Source organism: Falco peregrinus, chromosome W, assembly GCF_023634155.1.
Source record: "Falco peregrinus isolate bFalPer1 chromosome W, bFalPer1.pri, whole genome shotgun sequence".
Lineage (NCBI taxonomy): Eukaryota > Metazoa > Chordata > Aves > Falconiformes > Falconidae > Falco > Falco peregrinus.
Window position 1 is genome coordinate 977,479 of NC_073743.1, and position 16,326 is coordinate 993,804.

The window sequence follows — 16,326 nt, forward strand, 5'->3', positions numbered from 1 at the left end:
CCTACACAAACATAGGTCCACGTTGATGGAGCTCCTATGTGATGTCTTCTCAGAGTACCGGTGTTAATTTAGGAACATTGAACTATGGCAGACGGGCACTTGCAGTCATATCTGAAACTGCAGTACAGACACAGCTCTGACTAGGGCCTATCTGTACATAGTTTCACATTGCTGTAACAGTAATTGTTCAGAAACATTCCTAGTGGCATTTGCACAGATCTCTCCTGGGGTGCAGTTATACTAGTGAAGAGGTGATGCATGCTCATCCCACCATTAGTAGGGCAGTGACTACACTACATCAATTTCTAGAAGAGCAGAATAAGAACAATACAAAACCTGTCTGCAGAGATGCCCAGTGAACGATTTAAAGACTTTTGAACATGTCAGCTCTAATTAATGTGTTTGACAGCTGTAAGCCAGCTCAGGTGGTGTGTACTTTAGCACCCCCTAAATTGGTCAAGGCAGGTTCTACCTAGTGTTTAATTTGATCTTTCTAGCATGTATTAAAAGCAGTGACACCTTGATTGCACTAGACTCTTCTGAAACACTACTTCCAAAGGATTAGCTAACAAGGTTCATCTGCCTATCCTAAAAAAAGTGCTGTTTGTCCACATTTGTATATGCATGTGAATTAAGGGAGAGACCCATGGCTTATTTGTCTGTGGCACTGTTTGATGTTGGGATGGCATGCCTAATGTTATCATCTTTCCAACGGTCACGATTTTTTAATTGTTTTAACCCAGCAATAGATTCCAACCATACCCAGATTCTTGGATAACCAGTTTTTCAGTGTATCTTTTTGTTACTACGATTGTAGGAGGGAAGGCAGGCGGGAAGTTAGGGAAGTGGAGTAGCACAGAGTATATACACAAGTGTTGGGACACAGCCAAGCTTTAGATTAATACGTGACTGTCGTTTCACCATCTTTTGATACACTGAGTTTTTCTGAGCAGTGGTGCAGAGTGGAGTAGCACAAACAAAGGCTTTAAGGGAAAAGAGAGAACCTGGTGGAGGCTTTCTTCTGCATTACATCTCTGGTATCTCAAGTCTTTCACAACAGGTATGAATTAGCAATAAATAACCTCTGAGGACAGAGGAATAGAGAAGGATGCATTTTTAATTGCAGGATGCACAAAGAAGTATAGTAAATGCAGGGAGAAGTACAGGGAAGCTGTCCAGCAACTGGGACTCCAAAGGTGGCAGCTCTTGCCTTAGAATGGTCAGAGAGAACAGTTACTATAACAGCAGCTTTGATACTTAAAGCCTTATTCCATTAGTGATTTCTGTAAATGTTTTTTTTACATTATAGAGACATCACTTGAGTGTAGCTAAACTTGTTGTTTCCCAAAACCTTTGCAGAGAAGGGCAATCTCTTGCTCTGTTGTGGAGGACTAGAACACTGAAGTGTCAAGTCAGTAAAAATTTGCTGTTCGTTTTAAGGGAAATCAGATTGTGCCCTTTAAACTTCTTGTACAGATCTCAAGGTTGATTCTGATCTACATAACCCCAAGACAGCTGAACTTCAACCAGTAAGGAAGAGCGGCGCATCAGTCCTCCTACCATCTCATAGGTTTTCCAGTGCCATGTCCTTTGACAGCACATCACAAAGCAAAATGGTCACTTGGTGCACAGCCAGCCTCCCAGGGCAGTTGCAGGGTGATTCTTGCTGTGCAGTATGTGCAGCAGCGTACAAAGGTCTCTGAGCTGTAGGCCAGGTGACTGTTTACAGTGTAACCACTATACCAAGTCAGAGAGAGAACAGAAAACGCGTTCCCTGCATGTGAAGTTACTCATGATTTAGAAGAATGGAGCAGCTAGTTTAGAATTAGTCCTTGTCTCCCAGATAAAACTTCCTTCACTTCTCCCCGACATTTAATTCCTCTAGGGTTAGAGTACTGATCCACTTAGACTGGTCACACAGCTATACAGGGCACTTGTAGGGAAGGTGATTTGGAGGAGACATTTTGTGAAAATAGTTTGATGAGGAGAGAGTTCCTTAAAGCACCACTGACCACCCCCAACCCCGACCCTAACCACGCCCAACGTCTGACCCTAAACCCGACCCCGGCGCCTAACCCTAACCAAGCGCTCCAAGCGCGCGGCTGCAGTACCCCATTTTTGGCCGCCAGGTGGCAGCAGCGCCCCGTGCTGAGCACTGGCCGGGCGAGCACTGGCCGGGGTCTCAGCTCAGTTTACGCCACCGGAGCCCGGGAGTGCTCGCTGCGGCTGCGGGGTGCCCTTCGCTCTGCCCTCTGCCCACTCGCAGCCCAGCCACTATTACCCGCTGCCTCCGTACTAAAAAGCACCCGCATGGTTCGAGTGGCTAAATCCTTTGCATCTGACAGCTTTACAGTTGGGTGGTTCTTTCTACCTGTGCCCCCGGCCCACCAGGAGGGAGCAGCAGCAGCGTGGGGAACCCACGGCACAAGGTGCAGGGGGGGGCAGTGGGCGGTGAGGTCCTACGGATAAGCCCCAGCGATTGCTGTTGTTCCAGGAGAAATTTAAACAGATGCGGGTACCACTGGGCTTGCTTTAGTCACAACTCAGAGCCGGGCTGCCCCCCCAGCGAGTGGCAGAGAGCAAAGGGATACAGCACGGCTTAGATATGCTTCTCAAACCGTTAGTCAACGTCTGAAGTTTTTAGGAGTTTCCTTTGGTCCTGTCAGTTCTGCAAATCCATCACCTGACTGTCCCAGGTGATTTATCTCCTCAGTTCCAGGCTGCTCCTCAGATCTTGATCTTCTTTCTGCCTGCTTTAACTCACACCCTCCTTCAAGCACACTTAAGTCTTTGAACAAGCAATTACTATTCCAGTAGACAAATTTTTCCAAAAACACCTGTGTACACAAGTTGATCATCTGTTGTTTCTGTTCTCCCACTGATTAACTGGGCTGGGCTTTAAACCAGCCTTGGATTAGGGCTACACTAGGGACAAGGCGTGGTTCTGCCACTTTAGCTGCTTCAGCACTTTACATTTCCTAATTCAAAATACTTTTTCTCTAACAGACAACACAGAACAAAATGCTAAAACTCCAGGTTTTACAGCAAACAAAAAAACCCCAAACCCTAAACAGTGCCTCTGAACCGTTTCCCTTTCCATCCAACGAGTGGAAACTTCCTCAGTAAATGACAAGTGTCCATGACCACCCAAGTGACCTGTGCTTACTGAGCAGGAAAGCAAACAATACCTTTTCAGCTGGCACATGTATCCAAGTATATACCCAAAGAAACTCCGTCAGCGTAACTTGCAGAGAGCTCTGCCATCTTACAGCCTTACCTGTAGTGACTATAGTTGCTCCGGTCTTGTACACTCAGGGTCGGGCAGGAGGACCACGATGGGAGTCTCTTTCTTTTTCGGTTGTTAAGGAACTGCGCCGCAAGAGGCAGCATGCCCAAGAGATGATGCTGCAACTGCTGGTCAATACTATTGAAGAGAAGCTTCACGCAATCATAAGGAAAAAGAAAAAAACCCAACCCTCTGCCAGCAACACACAAGGGTGTTGATCCACAGGTTGCTGCACGATAAACCATTCACACTCTTTATGCTGCAGCACGCAAAAGGCAATCCATTTTCATGCAGGACATTTTCATCACATTAACCGATGGCAACTTAGTGTCTGAGCCTGATGTAACCAAATTTCATCTAACAGGCTTAGAGGGAGGCAGAAAGAAAATTTACTCTGCAACATTAAAGTAAATCCGTATGATCACGAGGCAAAAGCTGGATCTTTTTTCTCTGCTGAAATTCACACATGTGCACAACTGATAACATAGATTAATTCTAAACAAGCCCTACAAGGAAACACAGTTCTACCTTTCAAAAAGTATTTAAAAAGTAAAATAAAAAGCAACTGGAAAAAACCACACCCAACCACAAAACACTTTTGGACACATGAGCAAAGCAGCCTGCCATCACGTGCTTTTTTGCAAAAAACTAACTGCAATTAGAAACTAAAAGCAGTAAAATGAAAGGAGATGGAAAAAATGACAGTAAGAAAGACCTGTTTATTTACTGAGCTGATACTTATTTTTGTACGCTGAATAAATTAAGCATGCTAAATCACAATGGCAAAAATTCACGTTTCCTAAGAACAAGCTGTTAAAAGCTAAGACTGAGAAGAATGCTCATATGACTTCAGTTCCAAAGAGCACTCTGGGTTTTTAATAAACTTTTGATAGCTTGCAGACTGAAACACTGGAACTTTGCAACAGCTTTTAAACCATTAGGACTGAGCAGAACTAATCCATTTTTGTTAGCCGGTGTGAAGAAAAAATAAATAAAAAAAATCAAATCAGCTCTAAATAAGGCAAAGCACACTACAGTTTCAATTTCTAACGTAGCTAACACACAGAAGACCTGTTTTTCGATGCTTCTAGATGGACAGGATTGCTTCAAGGAGAGGCTGAGGTTTGTGCAAATGCCTGTAACTCATATAGTAAGTATCAAGATTCTTTATGCAGTATCAGCAAGTTGTATTTCATCATCATCAAAATACCGGATTTTTTGCTTTTCCATCCTTTTGAGGGAGGGAGGATGAAGGCCTTTCCAGGACCCAAGAGCTGGTGGTAAGGCTGTGAGACAGCACCACAGACATGTAGCGACCACATCCTGGTTCAATGTGGGAAAGATGAGTTGAGCTGAAGCTGTTACACATTCCTTGTAGGGAAGGTGCTTCGTTTCAGGACTGCAGATGTGGAGAAAGGAGATGGAAAACTGGCATTCTGGGCAGGCAGCAAAGTGCTTGAATTTGTGCCAAGCCTAGCCTGGAAGTGGAGCGACCTTACTGATTTGAGGCTCTCTTTCAAAGAGTCAACAAAGGAGCAGCCCTGGACACACCTGGTGCCAGCTCTTCCCGTGCTCCCCTGCATCTTCCAGCATGCAGCACGGCATCCAGCTGTACAGGCAGCTTGGCTGAAGTTCAGTTGCTGAGGAAGAGAAGGTGAAACTGAATACAAGATCCTGCTGAAAAAAATCTTCTGTCATTTAGTCATCCAGCAGAAATACAAAGGTGATTAATTTTCCTATTAAGCGTAATATTTTGCTAGAAAGAACAAAGACTCAAGCTACTTGAATGTGACACCTAACTACAGGTAAGCAGAATATAAAATGGATCCCAGTAAGATGGACTAGCTTTGTGCACTCGCCACAGTTTGGAATTTTTGTTCATCAGCTCTCCTCTTCCTAAGAGAGGCAAATTGTGGGAGACTGCTGCTTTTCCCAGCTCCTTCCTGTTCAGTGATGTGCCGTGGCTGTTTGCACGGACACTGATAAAGCAGAAGGAGCCTCAAGTGAAAGGTTTAATTACCTCCTGATGACCCCGTACCTTCATTTATCAAGCTCTTAGCTACATCATAACTTATTGACGGTTGTCGTTAGCCTCTCCAGCAACGTTGCACTGTGGTATGAACTGTAAACAACAGGACACAAAGGAGTAAATCCTTTCTTCTCGATTCCAACATCCTCCTTGCTTCAGTTCGCAAACTGATGCATCTGGACAGACAACAGTACGCCTATCTATGTAACAATCTTTTCCTATATGAAAGGCATGCAGGCTTGGTTTTAAAAGATAAAGTAATCCCGACTGTTTTGTTATTCTTCAGTTGGAGTTACTGCCCTACTCTGAAAGAGCAGTAAGAAATGGGAGGGGGGAGAAAAAAAAAAACACAAAACAAACTACAAACATGAAGACATCCACAGTATAGAACTCTACTCCTTGCTTAAACTTTCAAATTGTAGGCAAGCTTTTCTGCCAAGTCTCCTCTCTATTACCCACGGTAAGCCACCAATCGCTACTGGGGAGTTGGGATGATTTATACCACTGGAAATCTGGGTTTGTTCTTTTTAACAGCAAAGCGTACAAAGCAGCTGAATCTAAAATACAATTTGGTCTGTCCTCACTCCGCACGACTTAAATACAAAGGACAGTGGGAAAGCTCCATTATTTAGTGTTTCCTTTATACCATCATAACCACACTCTGTTATGAAGTGGAAAGACTTTGAAACAGAGGCAAATTTGCCAGCCATCTTCTCAGCACTGCTTCACACCACTCGTGGCCCCAAGGAAATCATTATGAATCATACTTCTCAAATGGAGATTTCCAACAAAACAACCATCCCCTGGGCTTTTTTTCTCTTCAGCCTAAAGCTCTACCTGAAAATCATCAACTGAAGGCATTGTTCTGTTAGTTGTCCTCCTCTTGTGCCATTGCTGGAGAGTATCTCTAGCTTCTGAACTCAGCAGCTGGGCAGCCTGGTCTTCCTGGAAGTTCTTGATCAGCAAAAGTGCTCCATAAGCACTTGCCAAGGAATAGCCTCCTGTGAAGGACAGCAGGGGAAGAACAATTCAGAGTGGTCACAAACACCACGCCAGTTCCAACGGGTCACAGTCAAAAGTACAAACGATTTCTGTTTTTTTTTTTTAATAAAGAGACGCACACATACACGAAAGTCACTGCATTCTATGGCCAAAATATTTATACGTAAAGAAAAACAGCTTACTTGCCTGCAAAATACTGGACAGTGTGTTCTCAGCTGCTAAGAGGCATGCAGTGGTTGCCTGGGCTCCATATTATCAAAGTGGTGCAACAGTATCCATCCCTGGGTCCGCTAGCGCTGGGGGTGGCCGGTTATTTAAAGGACCAGTGTCGCTCCTTTACTCCTGAGTGTTTTTACAAAGGTGGAACATGAGTTTTCTTCCAAACAGTTTCCAAGCAGCGATTTGTTTTCTTCCTGAGCTTCAAGCGGGTATCAAACAAACACAGCTGTTTAAACGACATAAAAGACCATCTACCACTGTTCAGGAACTTAAAAGTGACTCCCTTAGCGGCAACGAAGCAATGACCGAGCGTGTGATTTGTACCTGGAAGCATCCCAAAGGTTTTGCTTTTGTTTTTAAAAGGCAGGCTGTGTTTGTTCACCTATGTCCAACACTACGTCCAACTAGTTCGGGAGGCAGCGTGTACGGCTCTCCAGACTTCACCTTTATTACATGAGTGGAGAACAAAGTACAGCCACAACAGAGTTGCCGATGTACAAAAGGAGCTGCAGGTCACAAAGGAAAAGGACTCTCAGCAGGAGGCAACAGTCCTCAGCAACCAGGAGAAACAAAAAGACAGGGTATCATTTATTTCTCTTGCTCTTTAAGTAAACTATTTGAGTGGGAGCGTTCAATCAAGAGGCAGCACGGTCTATTTGTGGAGTCATTCAGAGATGCAGTCTATGCTCACAGTAGTGCTTTCTGTATTACCGACAGCATCCTCTCGCTTTCAGCTCTGTGACGAGGTCAATACGTGGAAGACACGCAAGACCCACCAGACAAACTGGAAAATACATTTACATTTGAACCACACAACCCCAAAGCACTAAACAATTTTTCCTGCACCGTACAGTTTAACTAGTGCACAGACAGGGCCAGCCAATAGATGAACAACTTTTGCTACATTAAAAACGACACGACTTAACAGCCCAGTAAATATTTCTGCCTTTCAAGTGTGTTAATGATCTCCAGCTTCACATCTCAAGTATTTTCTGTCCTAGGATTCCCGAACGATGCACTCTGCACACAAAGCAGGGAACAGACTAGTATTGAACCGGAGGAAACCCAACACAATTCTGTCATGCGTATCGGCATGTAGAAGGATACAGCAATTTCAGCAACCCAAGAGATGGCAGAAATGGGACATATACACATATACTTAACTCACAGCTGAGCTTGGTCACAAGAACCTTTGAAACTTCCTCATAAACTGATAGATTCTGGGGCCTACCAAGGGCTGGCAGAATACCTCTTTGTTAAGACCACCACCGTGAAAACAAAGGAGGGAGATTTCCTTGCCTCTAGCAGACTTCAGCCATTGTTCAAGAGTGCCTTAAGAAACATATTCCTAGGCCTCATAAAAATACTCTGTGAGAAGCAAGTATCGGGCATAAACCAGGATCATTAAGGGGGGCAACATTCTCAAAAGCACTTTCCCAGAGGGGCAGAGAATTCCCCCAGAAGTTTTTACAAAGCACCTAACCCGGGTCCCACTCCAGGTCTCACCACTCAGTTGAACGCTGCAGACCCATACAGACTCTCGGGACATTTTCAGGCACAGGAGGATAACCACAGCTGGCACCTGCACAGCCTGTGTTTGCTTGCTAAGTCAGGACGCCTCCTCCTTCTTGGCGGAAAACAACATACTCCCTCCTAAGGCAGTATATACATCGGTAGATTCCCAGGTCACTTGGGGCTGTAACTCTGCAAGCTAACCAGCCTTCTCTTATTTTAAGGTGGAAATAATTACGAGGTTCTCTTGTTACACTACCGACATCACCGACTACATGACTCCGTCAAAAGGGTTTCTACTCAAACGAGGTGAGGAAGAATCCCCCTTCCCCAGCCCTCCACTCAGTTCTAATAGAAGTTGATTACCTTCTCCATGCAGCAAAGATGGATCCAGCAATTCCACCATGTATTCAGTTTCAGTATCCAGCTCCAGCGTATCACCCTGGACTAGCACGTATGTCAACACAGGCAAGAAGTCATCAGCTCCATACAGCCTCCCTGGGTCAAAGAGAACACAGGCAGCGATAGACAAATCACACCCTTTAACCAGTTTCGGTGTTTGAAAGGAAAGCGTTATTTTGCTGCCTTTACTGACCAGGTTTGTATTACTCTAGAGCCTCTCGTTACAGATGTGCAGCAAAGAGAACAGCATCTGCCACTTGGTGGGCAGCGTCCAGCTTCATCCTGTACTTCTAACGAGCACAAATTGGATGATGCAGACCTTGAGGCACGTAAGGGAATTTAAAGACTGGGCTCACCTTGGTGTCAGCTCAACTGGTGAACTCACAAGAGGCAGCCATGCCAGTCTGGCCTGACCTCCACCTGCACTTCTGTCAGTGCCTAAGAGAAAATCAATGGGCATTTTCTTTATACATGCACGGATGACGTCCCCTTTCTGGAAGGATCCAGCCACAAGGACCAGTTCCTGAGTCCGAAACCCAGCAGAGAAGCCTGCATATAAAAGCCTATTAGATTTTACATGAAAACTCTGCACATTTCCTTGATGGATCATGGTTAAAAACACCAGTGAGCAAAGCCTCACGTAACTCCCAACTAGCTGGTGAAGCATCATCAGTAACAACAGCACGCAACACACAGAGGCTCTGCTGTACCTAGGTCTGTATGTGTTCCTCTTACTTTTATCGCATTTAAACTTTCTCTTTAGAAAACGCTATGTGGCTAGATCTCTGGGGCTGGCCAAACTGTGCTCATTGCAGAAGCGGTGTGATGGTCACTTGAAACATCAAGATTGGGAGCCAGTTTAAACTATGGCGAAACTCCAGAGGATTGAAGGGCTGATATTGAAAGTCAGACCAGCTAAGACGTACCCTCCAGGTATTGCACTGTTATCTGGCTGAGATTACAGGACAAAGCAGGTACTGGAAACAGGTGCTGGCTCGACGCCACGTTTTAAAACTTTACACGACAAAGCAAGACAACCCCAAGGAGCATTTGCTGCATCTTAGCCCAAGCCCCTCAGTACAATAGTTCACCAGAAGCCTCTCAGTACTTTTCTTTTGCATGTTGGGAATACCTTACTCAATGTGATAATACAGTATGGAGAAAAAAACAAAGTTTACATCACTTTGGGCAAAGATTCCTATATCCATTTTAAAATGCAGGATTTTGCACAGAAATAAACCAGGTCTAAGCTCCTGCCCAAATCTTGCCAAAGTGCTTGGGGGTCTTTTACAGCCTCAAGCTTTCACCATTCACCTCAAATCTCAAAAGAAAGCAAGCATCCTGATCGGCACAGAGCCCAGCTGCAGATTCAGCGCTCGAAAGAAAACTGCCAACCACCTGCAGCAGCTTATACTTTCTTAGAGAAAAAATATCTTCCACTACCACCAGCATTGCTTCACCTTAGCTCGTGACCTACCACAGCAGCGTATGATAAGATGTCAGGCAACAGAGCTGCACCTATGAATTCATACTGTCCAGCACAGCGTTTTAACTGTGCCACTGACTAATCAAGCAGGTCTTAACTGGTCTGTGGTTCCATTTCACCATCTAGGTTTCAAGTCACTTTGGGACTCCTGCTACAGCATAAAAATAGTTGTTATTTCTCTTGCAAAAACACAAAGAAATTGTCCAAATGAGAACATTCAGAGGCACAGCAAACCCAAAACACTGGATCAGGGGCTGCTTTCCTCCAGCCATTAACACAGAGCCCTTGTAATTGTCATATTGCATACACACTGCTGAATTACTACAGCTAGATACTGGGTGCATCCTTTATTACGATTTCCAGGAAAATACTAATTTAGAACCAGTGTCAAATTCTAGGCTTACAGGACAGCCTTTCTGACAGCCAAATTCAAATGCCTACACTCAAGCAAAGCTGGTGGTTGGGGTTTTTTTTTAAGCTGCTTCACAACTCTGCTTCACACTGAATGTGTAAGATGTGCTGCCAGATGCAGAGAGATCAGGAAGGAAGCAGAGAGGAAGAATCCCTCTCAAAAGGGCAAGGAGATGCTACAAGAGCTCCAGGAGAAGGAGACTAAGCTGCAGAATCAGGTGGTCTCATCTCCTCCACCAAAACACAACCCCAGATTTAGAAAAACAATGACCTTGAACCACAAGAAGCACCATACCTGAGTTATTCTCCATAACAGTATAAATCAATTTGCAAACTCTCAGCAGCAGCATGACTTTCTTTTCAGGCGAATACATTTTCTGCGTGGTCACAGACTTTCAACATCCACGTAGTCTGGTGTTGGAACAAACACGCCCAGTTCCTGAGGATTCCTCTGCCGCACCACCTGAAGGTTTTCCTTCAGTTGTTTCCAAAAACCATCTGCAGTATGAAACTCTTTCAACATCGCTTCAATATGGCTCTTCAACGGCTTCAGAATGCACTTATGCATGGCCTTCTCCAGGACAACACCTGCAACGGGAAAACACAAGTTGAGCTGTCTTCCTCCTCTAGAGCAGAGCCAGCAGTAACATAACCACTCCCAAGAGACACTGCAGAGCAAGACCTACTTGCTAAGGCTTAGTTATTACAGAAGCAGAGTCTCCAGATGTTTGTCAACAAGAAAATAAAAGGCAGAACAGAATCTGTATTCCATTTTCATTTCTGACAATGTGGGAAGTACAAAAAAAAACCACAAAGGCAGACTACAGATTGTCACAACAAAAAAAAAAAACAACAAAAAAAGAAACAAACCCCAAAACAAAGCAGCAAGCAAGCAGCAGCTCCAGTTAACTTTTTCTTTTGTTGGCCAGAAGTGTCCCGGTTTTATTTCACTTTGAGCTTAGACTTTAATTCTGAAACTTGAAGCATAACACAGTCAAAACCCTAACTTTTGTCTGCTTTGGCATGAAAGCCCATCTTTTTTTGCATGGTTTCCATCAGAAACTATAACTCACCCAAGGTCTCCTAAAACTTGGCTCAGCTTTAAGATCTTTATGATGCTGGACAGATTACAGGCACTAAACTATAAATGAAAACCAAGCTGCGTTTATCCAGCTTCAGATTTCATCATGCAAGCTTATATACAGCTCTGTCATCAAGTCTGAAGTTCTTTGTTTGGCAGTAGTGTGCACATGGCACAGTAACCTCTCAGTTATTTTTCTTTTATTCTTGTTTTACTTGAGGTTTTCTTTAACAGTCAGTCTCCATTTCCAAGGTACAGAACACATCAACAGAGAAAGCTCTTTGGTAAATATTTTCTTTGAAAACCTTTACTTTGTAAGTGAATTTTCTCTCCCACTCAGCCTCCCTACGACAACATAGCTTACATTAATGATTAGCTTATATCCATTATTTGTACTGCAGCGAACCGCCACAAGCACAATAGAACCCAAGGACCCTTCAGCCTGGCCACAGCACAAACACCCTGGCGATGGGGCAGGACCAGAGCCCAGACTAGGCAGATGTATTAGGGGAGCACAGGGACCGAGAGGAGAAAGAGGAGAGGCCGTGTCACTACTAGATCACACATTTGTACAGGCTAACAGTGGACATCCCTGCTGCTAGTGGCAACTCAAATGTTTCGTTAAACCTCATGCCCTTTCCAGGTTCTTTCCCTGTTCTTACATGTTTCTCCTAGACCAGTCTCTTTTTTTCTCCCCCCCCGGCCTGCCCTTTTTGGGGGTGGTTTTTTTTTAGAAATTGCAGGCTATTCCTAAGGCTTGGGATTTACACACACACACACTCCCCTCCAAATAAACATTACCTACTACTTTTGTTTTCTTGCTTTTGCTTTATGTTTTCATTTATTTTATCCTTGTGTTCAACCAATTTTCCTTTTGTGCCTTCAGACTGCTCTTTCTCATACAAACATGCCCTTCACACACTCCTCACCTTACGGTGTCTTTGCTTCACATGTAGCATTTATTCTGTACTTGTCTGGCACACAATTCCCAAATGTCCAACCCTATTGGGAGCTCCCATCTCCCCTGTCCCAATTCTGCTGGGGCTTTGGTAGCTTCTCTTACTATTTTCCCCTTCCGAGGTCCTGATGGAGGTGGCAAAGCCATGTCTGCTTCATTCCCAGATGCTTCAAACACATCTAGGTGCTCTCTCACGGAGCCTGCAAAAAGGTGGAAAGAGTGAATGTGAGGAGCAGCACTTGCCCTCTGATTTTCTATAGCCACCAGTAAAGGCATAACCAGTCTGACACATGGTCTTGATGGCCTCACACAGCATGAAGGGCAGATCTAGCTTCCCACCAGACCAGAGCCACCAATTATACATAACAAGCGGCAACATTTCAAATGACTGATCTGGTAGAGCCACAAAATCACCATTGACAGCACTACCAAACCCAGCCAGGAAAGCAGAAGCTTCACCCTTCTGCACAGTGATAGAAACTGCCTCTCCCTGCTATCAGAGCCATCCTCAGGGCTCACAGGGCAGAAATATTTTTCCACCAAGAAAAATGCACAAATCTCACCCACTGGTATGTTAGCTAGCTGAATTTCTAGAGCAGGAGTCCTCAAACTACGGCCCGCGGGCCAGATACAGCCCCCCAGGGTCCTCAGTCCGGCCCCCGGTATTTACAGACCCCCCCTGCCCCTGCCAGGGGTTGGGGGGGGGGGGGGGGGGGGGCGGGGAAGGGAACCAAGCAACTGCAGATGACTGCCTGCCACTTCATCTGCACACCACCCCCCTGTTTAAAAAGTTTCAGGACCCCTGTTCTAGAGGGTACACATAGTTCCTTGATAGCTTCACTGATTTTTATTTTATTTTTTTTACAGTTCAGCTTGCTTCCTTTATTTATACTGCCTGTTCAGTTTTTTAAAAAAAGTGAAACCGTCAAATGCTTTGCTTGTAAGTGGAACATCTCTGCAGTTTGCATTCCAAGTGCCTGGTCTCATTTAAGTCAAAATTAAAGCAGTCTGTGCCACCAAGCACTGGATTAAAGAACTCTCTATGCCCACGTTAACTCCCACAGGCTTCCACTGGACATGACTAGTTAGCATCAGACATCCTTCGTCTCAATAAAGCGGGGTCATCACCACATCTGGTCACAGGAGGCTCAATAAACTGTAAAGAGTTCAGCACAGATCCCCAGAGCCCTTGGTCCAAAAACAAGGGAGCACCTAGCTGGGGATGGGACATCAGAAAACTCAGTACGCTTCTCCGATCCTCTTTATAGGCTCCAGGCCACGGCTGGTTCAGCTGCTGCCTGCAGCATCAGCACAGAGGGAGCTGCCGAAACCATCCCTCCCCAGAGGCTACGGGAACTGGATGCCGCAGGCAGGGAAAACTCCTCCACAGAGCCTCAGTCCCTGGTTGGGGCCAGGCTTGTTACCTGTAGGCAAGGAGTGGAAGCCTCAAGCCTTCTGCCCTCAGCCCTCGCTTAGTGCTGCTCCCACAGCTTCCCATGCAGATGAGCGGTGCAGGAGGCGTTATTCCACATTCACAGTTCGTCACAGGCTTCAAAAGCAGTGCCTGGAAATTGCTCCAAAATGTACTTGATCACACTCCACAATTACTCTGAAAACTTAAATTTGAAGCAGCACAGAGGAACAGAGCGGATAACTCACATGGCTGTACTCAAAGCTCTGAACAGGGTCTAAGTACTTATTGCTGAAGGCTGTTCCTAATGGTTTCTGTGCTGTTAAGGCAATCGGGTAAATAAAAATAGGACAGGATATTTAGTAAAGTATCCTTCAGTGCTGTCCAGTGACTATGCTACAGCCTATAGGAAACAAATGAAATAAAGGACATAGCCTCTCTTTGGAATCACAGCCGTAACTGCCTTGGCTCTGTAAGGGCAGACCGAGAGAGACTGTCACTTTAATGCAGCATGTTTGCACAGAGCTAGCAAATGAGGTGACTAAGACTAAAATATGACAGTGTGTCTGAGGTGGTTGCCATTTTAAAAAACAAAACAAAAAAATCACAACCAAAGCAGCCCACCAAACCAAACAACACAAAAACCACCCCAAAACAATACACAGCCTTTTATTCTCCCTCGTGAATTCTTGGAATAGGCGTAAAAGCCATGGAGTTCTGCCCTCAAATGAAAAGTGGCAAATTCTAGCAAGCTGAAGCGGCCAACAACATAGCAAGATTGATAAACACTGGACTTTTTTCTCAATGGTCAACAAACCCCCCTATGTATCCTAATTAATAGAAAACCTATAGAAACATTTAGATTATTATTAAAGCCTGGAAGGACAGCATTTCTAGTAATCTGGGTCTTAGACCAATATTCAGTGTCAGAAGACACCTATAAGCATGCTTGGGATCAAAGCATCCAGCTGTTTATCCTTTCTACTGAACTGCTGTTACTGCTGCCTTTCAGAGAAAGGTGTTTCTAGATCCGATCCCCCAAATCAATTCCCAGCTAGCAGTTTTCACTGATTAAATACAAAAAAAGTATAGGAGGGTGCCCCCCCCCGGCAAATTAGCATCTAAGTTCTGAACTGAGGACTGATTTGTTGCATGAACATCTGTATACTCCCCAAACCGGCAACAAAAATTCTTGGTTACTTCGGCATACGCAAAGTGTTTCCAGCTGTCCTCCCAGGTTGCTTAATACTCTTCAAGCCAAAACAGATACTCTTCAGGTTTTGTGGGGGTGGGGTTTTTTGTTTGTTTTGCAACATAGTTTGATCTGAGCACCATGTAGTGTTCCTGAAGTGATACTTATAATTAGCCTCTAGCCTCAAAATGGGAACAGGAAATGCTTTGATAAATGAATTGTAAAGGCAGACCAGCTTGGTTCGTCATGACTTGTGGAAATGCATCCGTATCCTGTGCTGACGTGCTATTTTGCTTTGCTGCAAACCACACAAGTCTGCATCTCGAGAGGGCAACATATTAGTCATCACCAGTGTCCTTACACAGCCTCTTTACAACCCTCACTGCCTAAAATCGCAGGTGTGCTCTTGCCTTTTCCAGGCTTCAGTTAACCTGTCACCCACTACTGTTGCTCCACTGAGATTACCTGTCAAACCCCAGATTTACATACAAGCCCTGTTTATCACCTACGATAGAAAAAACATCCATCCATAAAAGAAGGCTCAGTAAAGAGACTGAAGGAGCCTGGGAACCATCACAAAAAGGCACAGTCCTGTACAAGCAACGTTGCCTGGGAGGCTGAAAGCAGAAGGCTGCTTTAGTGCACACCACAGTGTGTGGTGTGCACGTGCAGAATACACGACTACGCTGCATTTGCTTTCTTACCGCTCTTCCTAATATCTTGCGCATGTATAGACTGGCATGACTGATACGGATCTATTTCAAGACACCTCATGTCAGGATGGCCAGGTGTCCAGCTCTTGGTGGAGGTCTACAGTGACACATGCCTCACCCCTTGTGCAGACAAGGGCATCTCCTCCAAAGAAGCAAGGCTCGAAAATCAGGACCTCACACAACATATATGCCTTGACAATCTGCACAGCCCTGAAATGAAAGGTAGGCTGAGGTGGGCGATAGATAGGTGGTGGTGCCAGAAGCTGAACAACTAGGGAAGAAAGGTCTCTGGGGTAAACCTCCTCTCATTTTACCTGCCTAAAGCATGCCAATGAATGACAGAACTATCTGTGCTAGGTTTGTTCTGCTTTATTCAGCTGTGGGTTCATTTAAACTCACATTATGGCAGTATGGTAAATACATATCTTTTCTTAAAGAAGAGGTAATAAAGGAGCAGGGAGTAAGTCACAAAGCAAATCAAAGGGATGGCTGGGAAAGGGAGAACCAAATCCTCTGCTCAGCACTTTTACCGCTGCTTCATACTTGCCCCATCTGCCTGCTCCTATAGCGAAAGGAGCAGCGGTGAGGGACACATTGGTTGGCCTCGACTCAATATGAAAAGAT

The 16,326-nt window shown here is 44.9% G+C and overlaps 2 long non-coding RNA genes across 2 annotated transcripts; both read right to left on the bottom strand.

The window, feature by feature from the left end:
• Nucleotides 1-3,985: 3,985 nt before the first annotated feature.
• On the bottom strand, nt 3,986-6,313 carry LOC129783223 (uncharacterized). Its single transcript, XR_008745167.1, has 2 exons — nt 6,153-6,313; nt 3,986-4,926 (listed from the first exon to the last, which is right to left on the bottom strand). It is a non-coding gene; the product is annotated as an uncharacterized LOC129783223 (long non-coding RNA).
• A 191-nt stretch (nt 6,314-6,504) lies between these two features.
• On the bottom strand, nt 6,505-12,679 carry LOC129783222 (uncharacterized). The gene is made up of 4 exons (XR_008745166.1): nt 12,358-12,679; nt 10,643-10,935; nt 8,415-8,546; nt 6,505-6,659 (listed from the first exon to the last, which is right to left on the bottom strand). It is a non-coding gene; the product is annotated as an uncharacterized LOC129783222 (long non-coding RNA).
• Nucleotides 12,680-16,326: the final 3,647 nt, after the last annotated feature.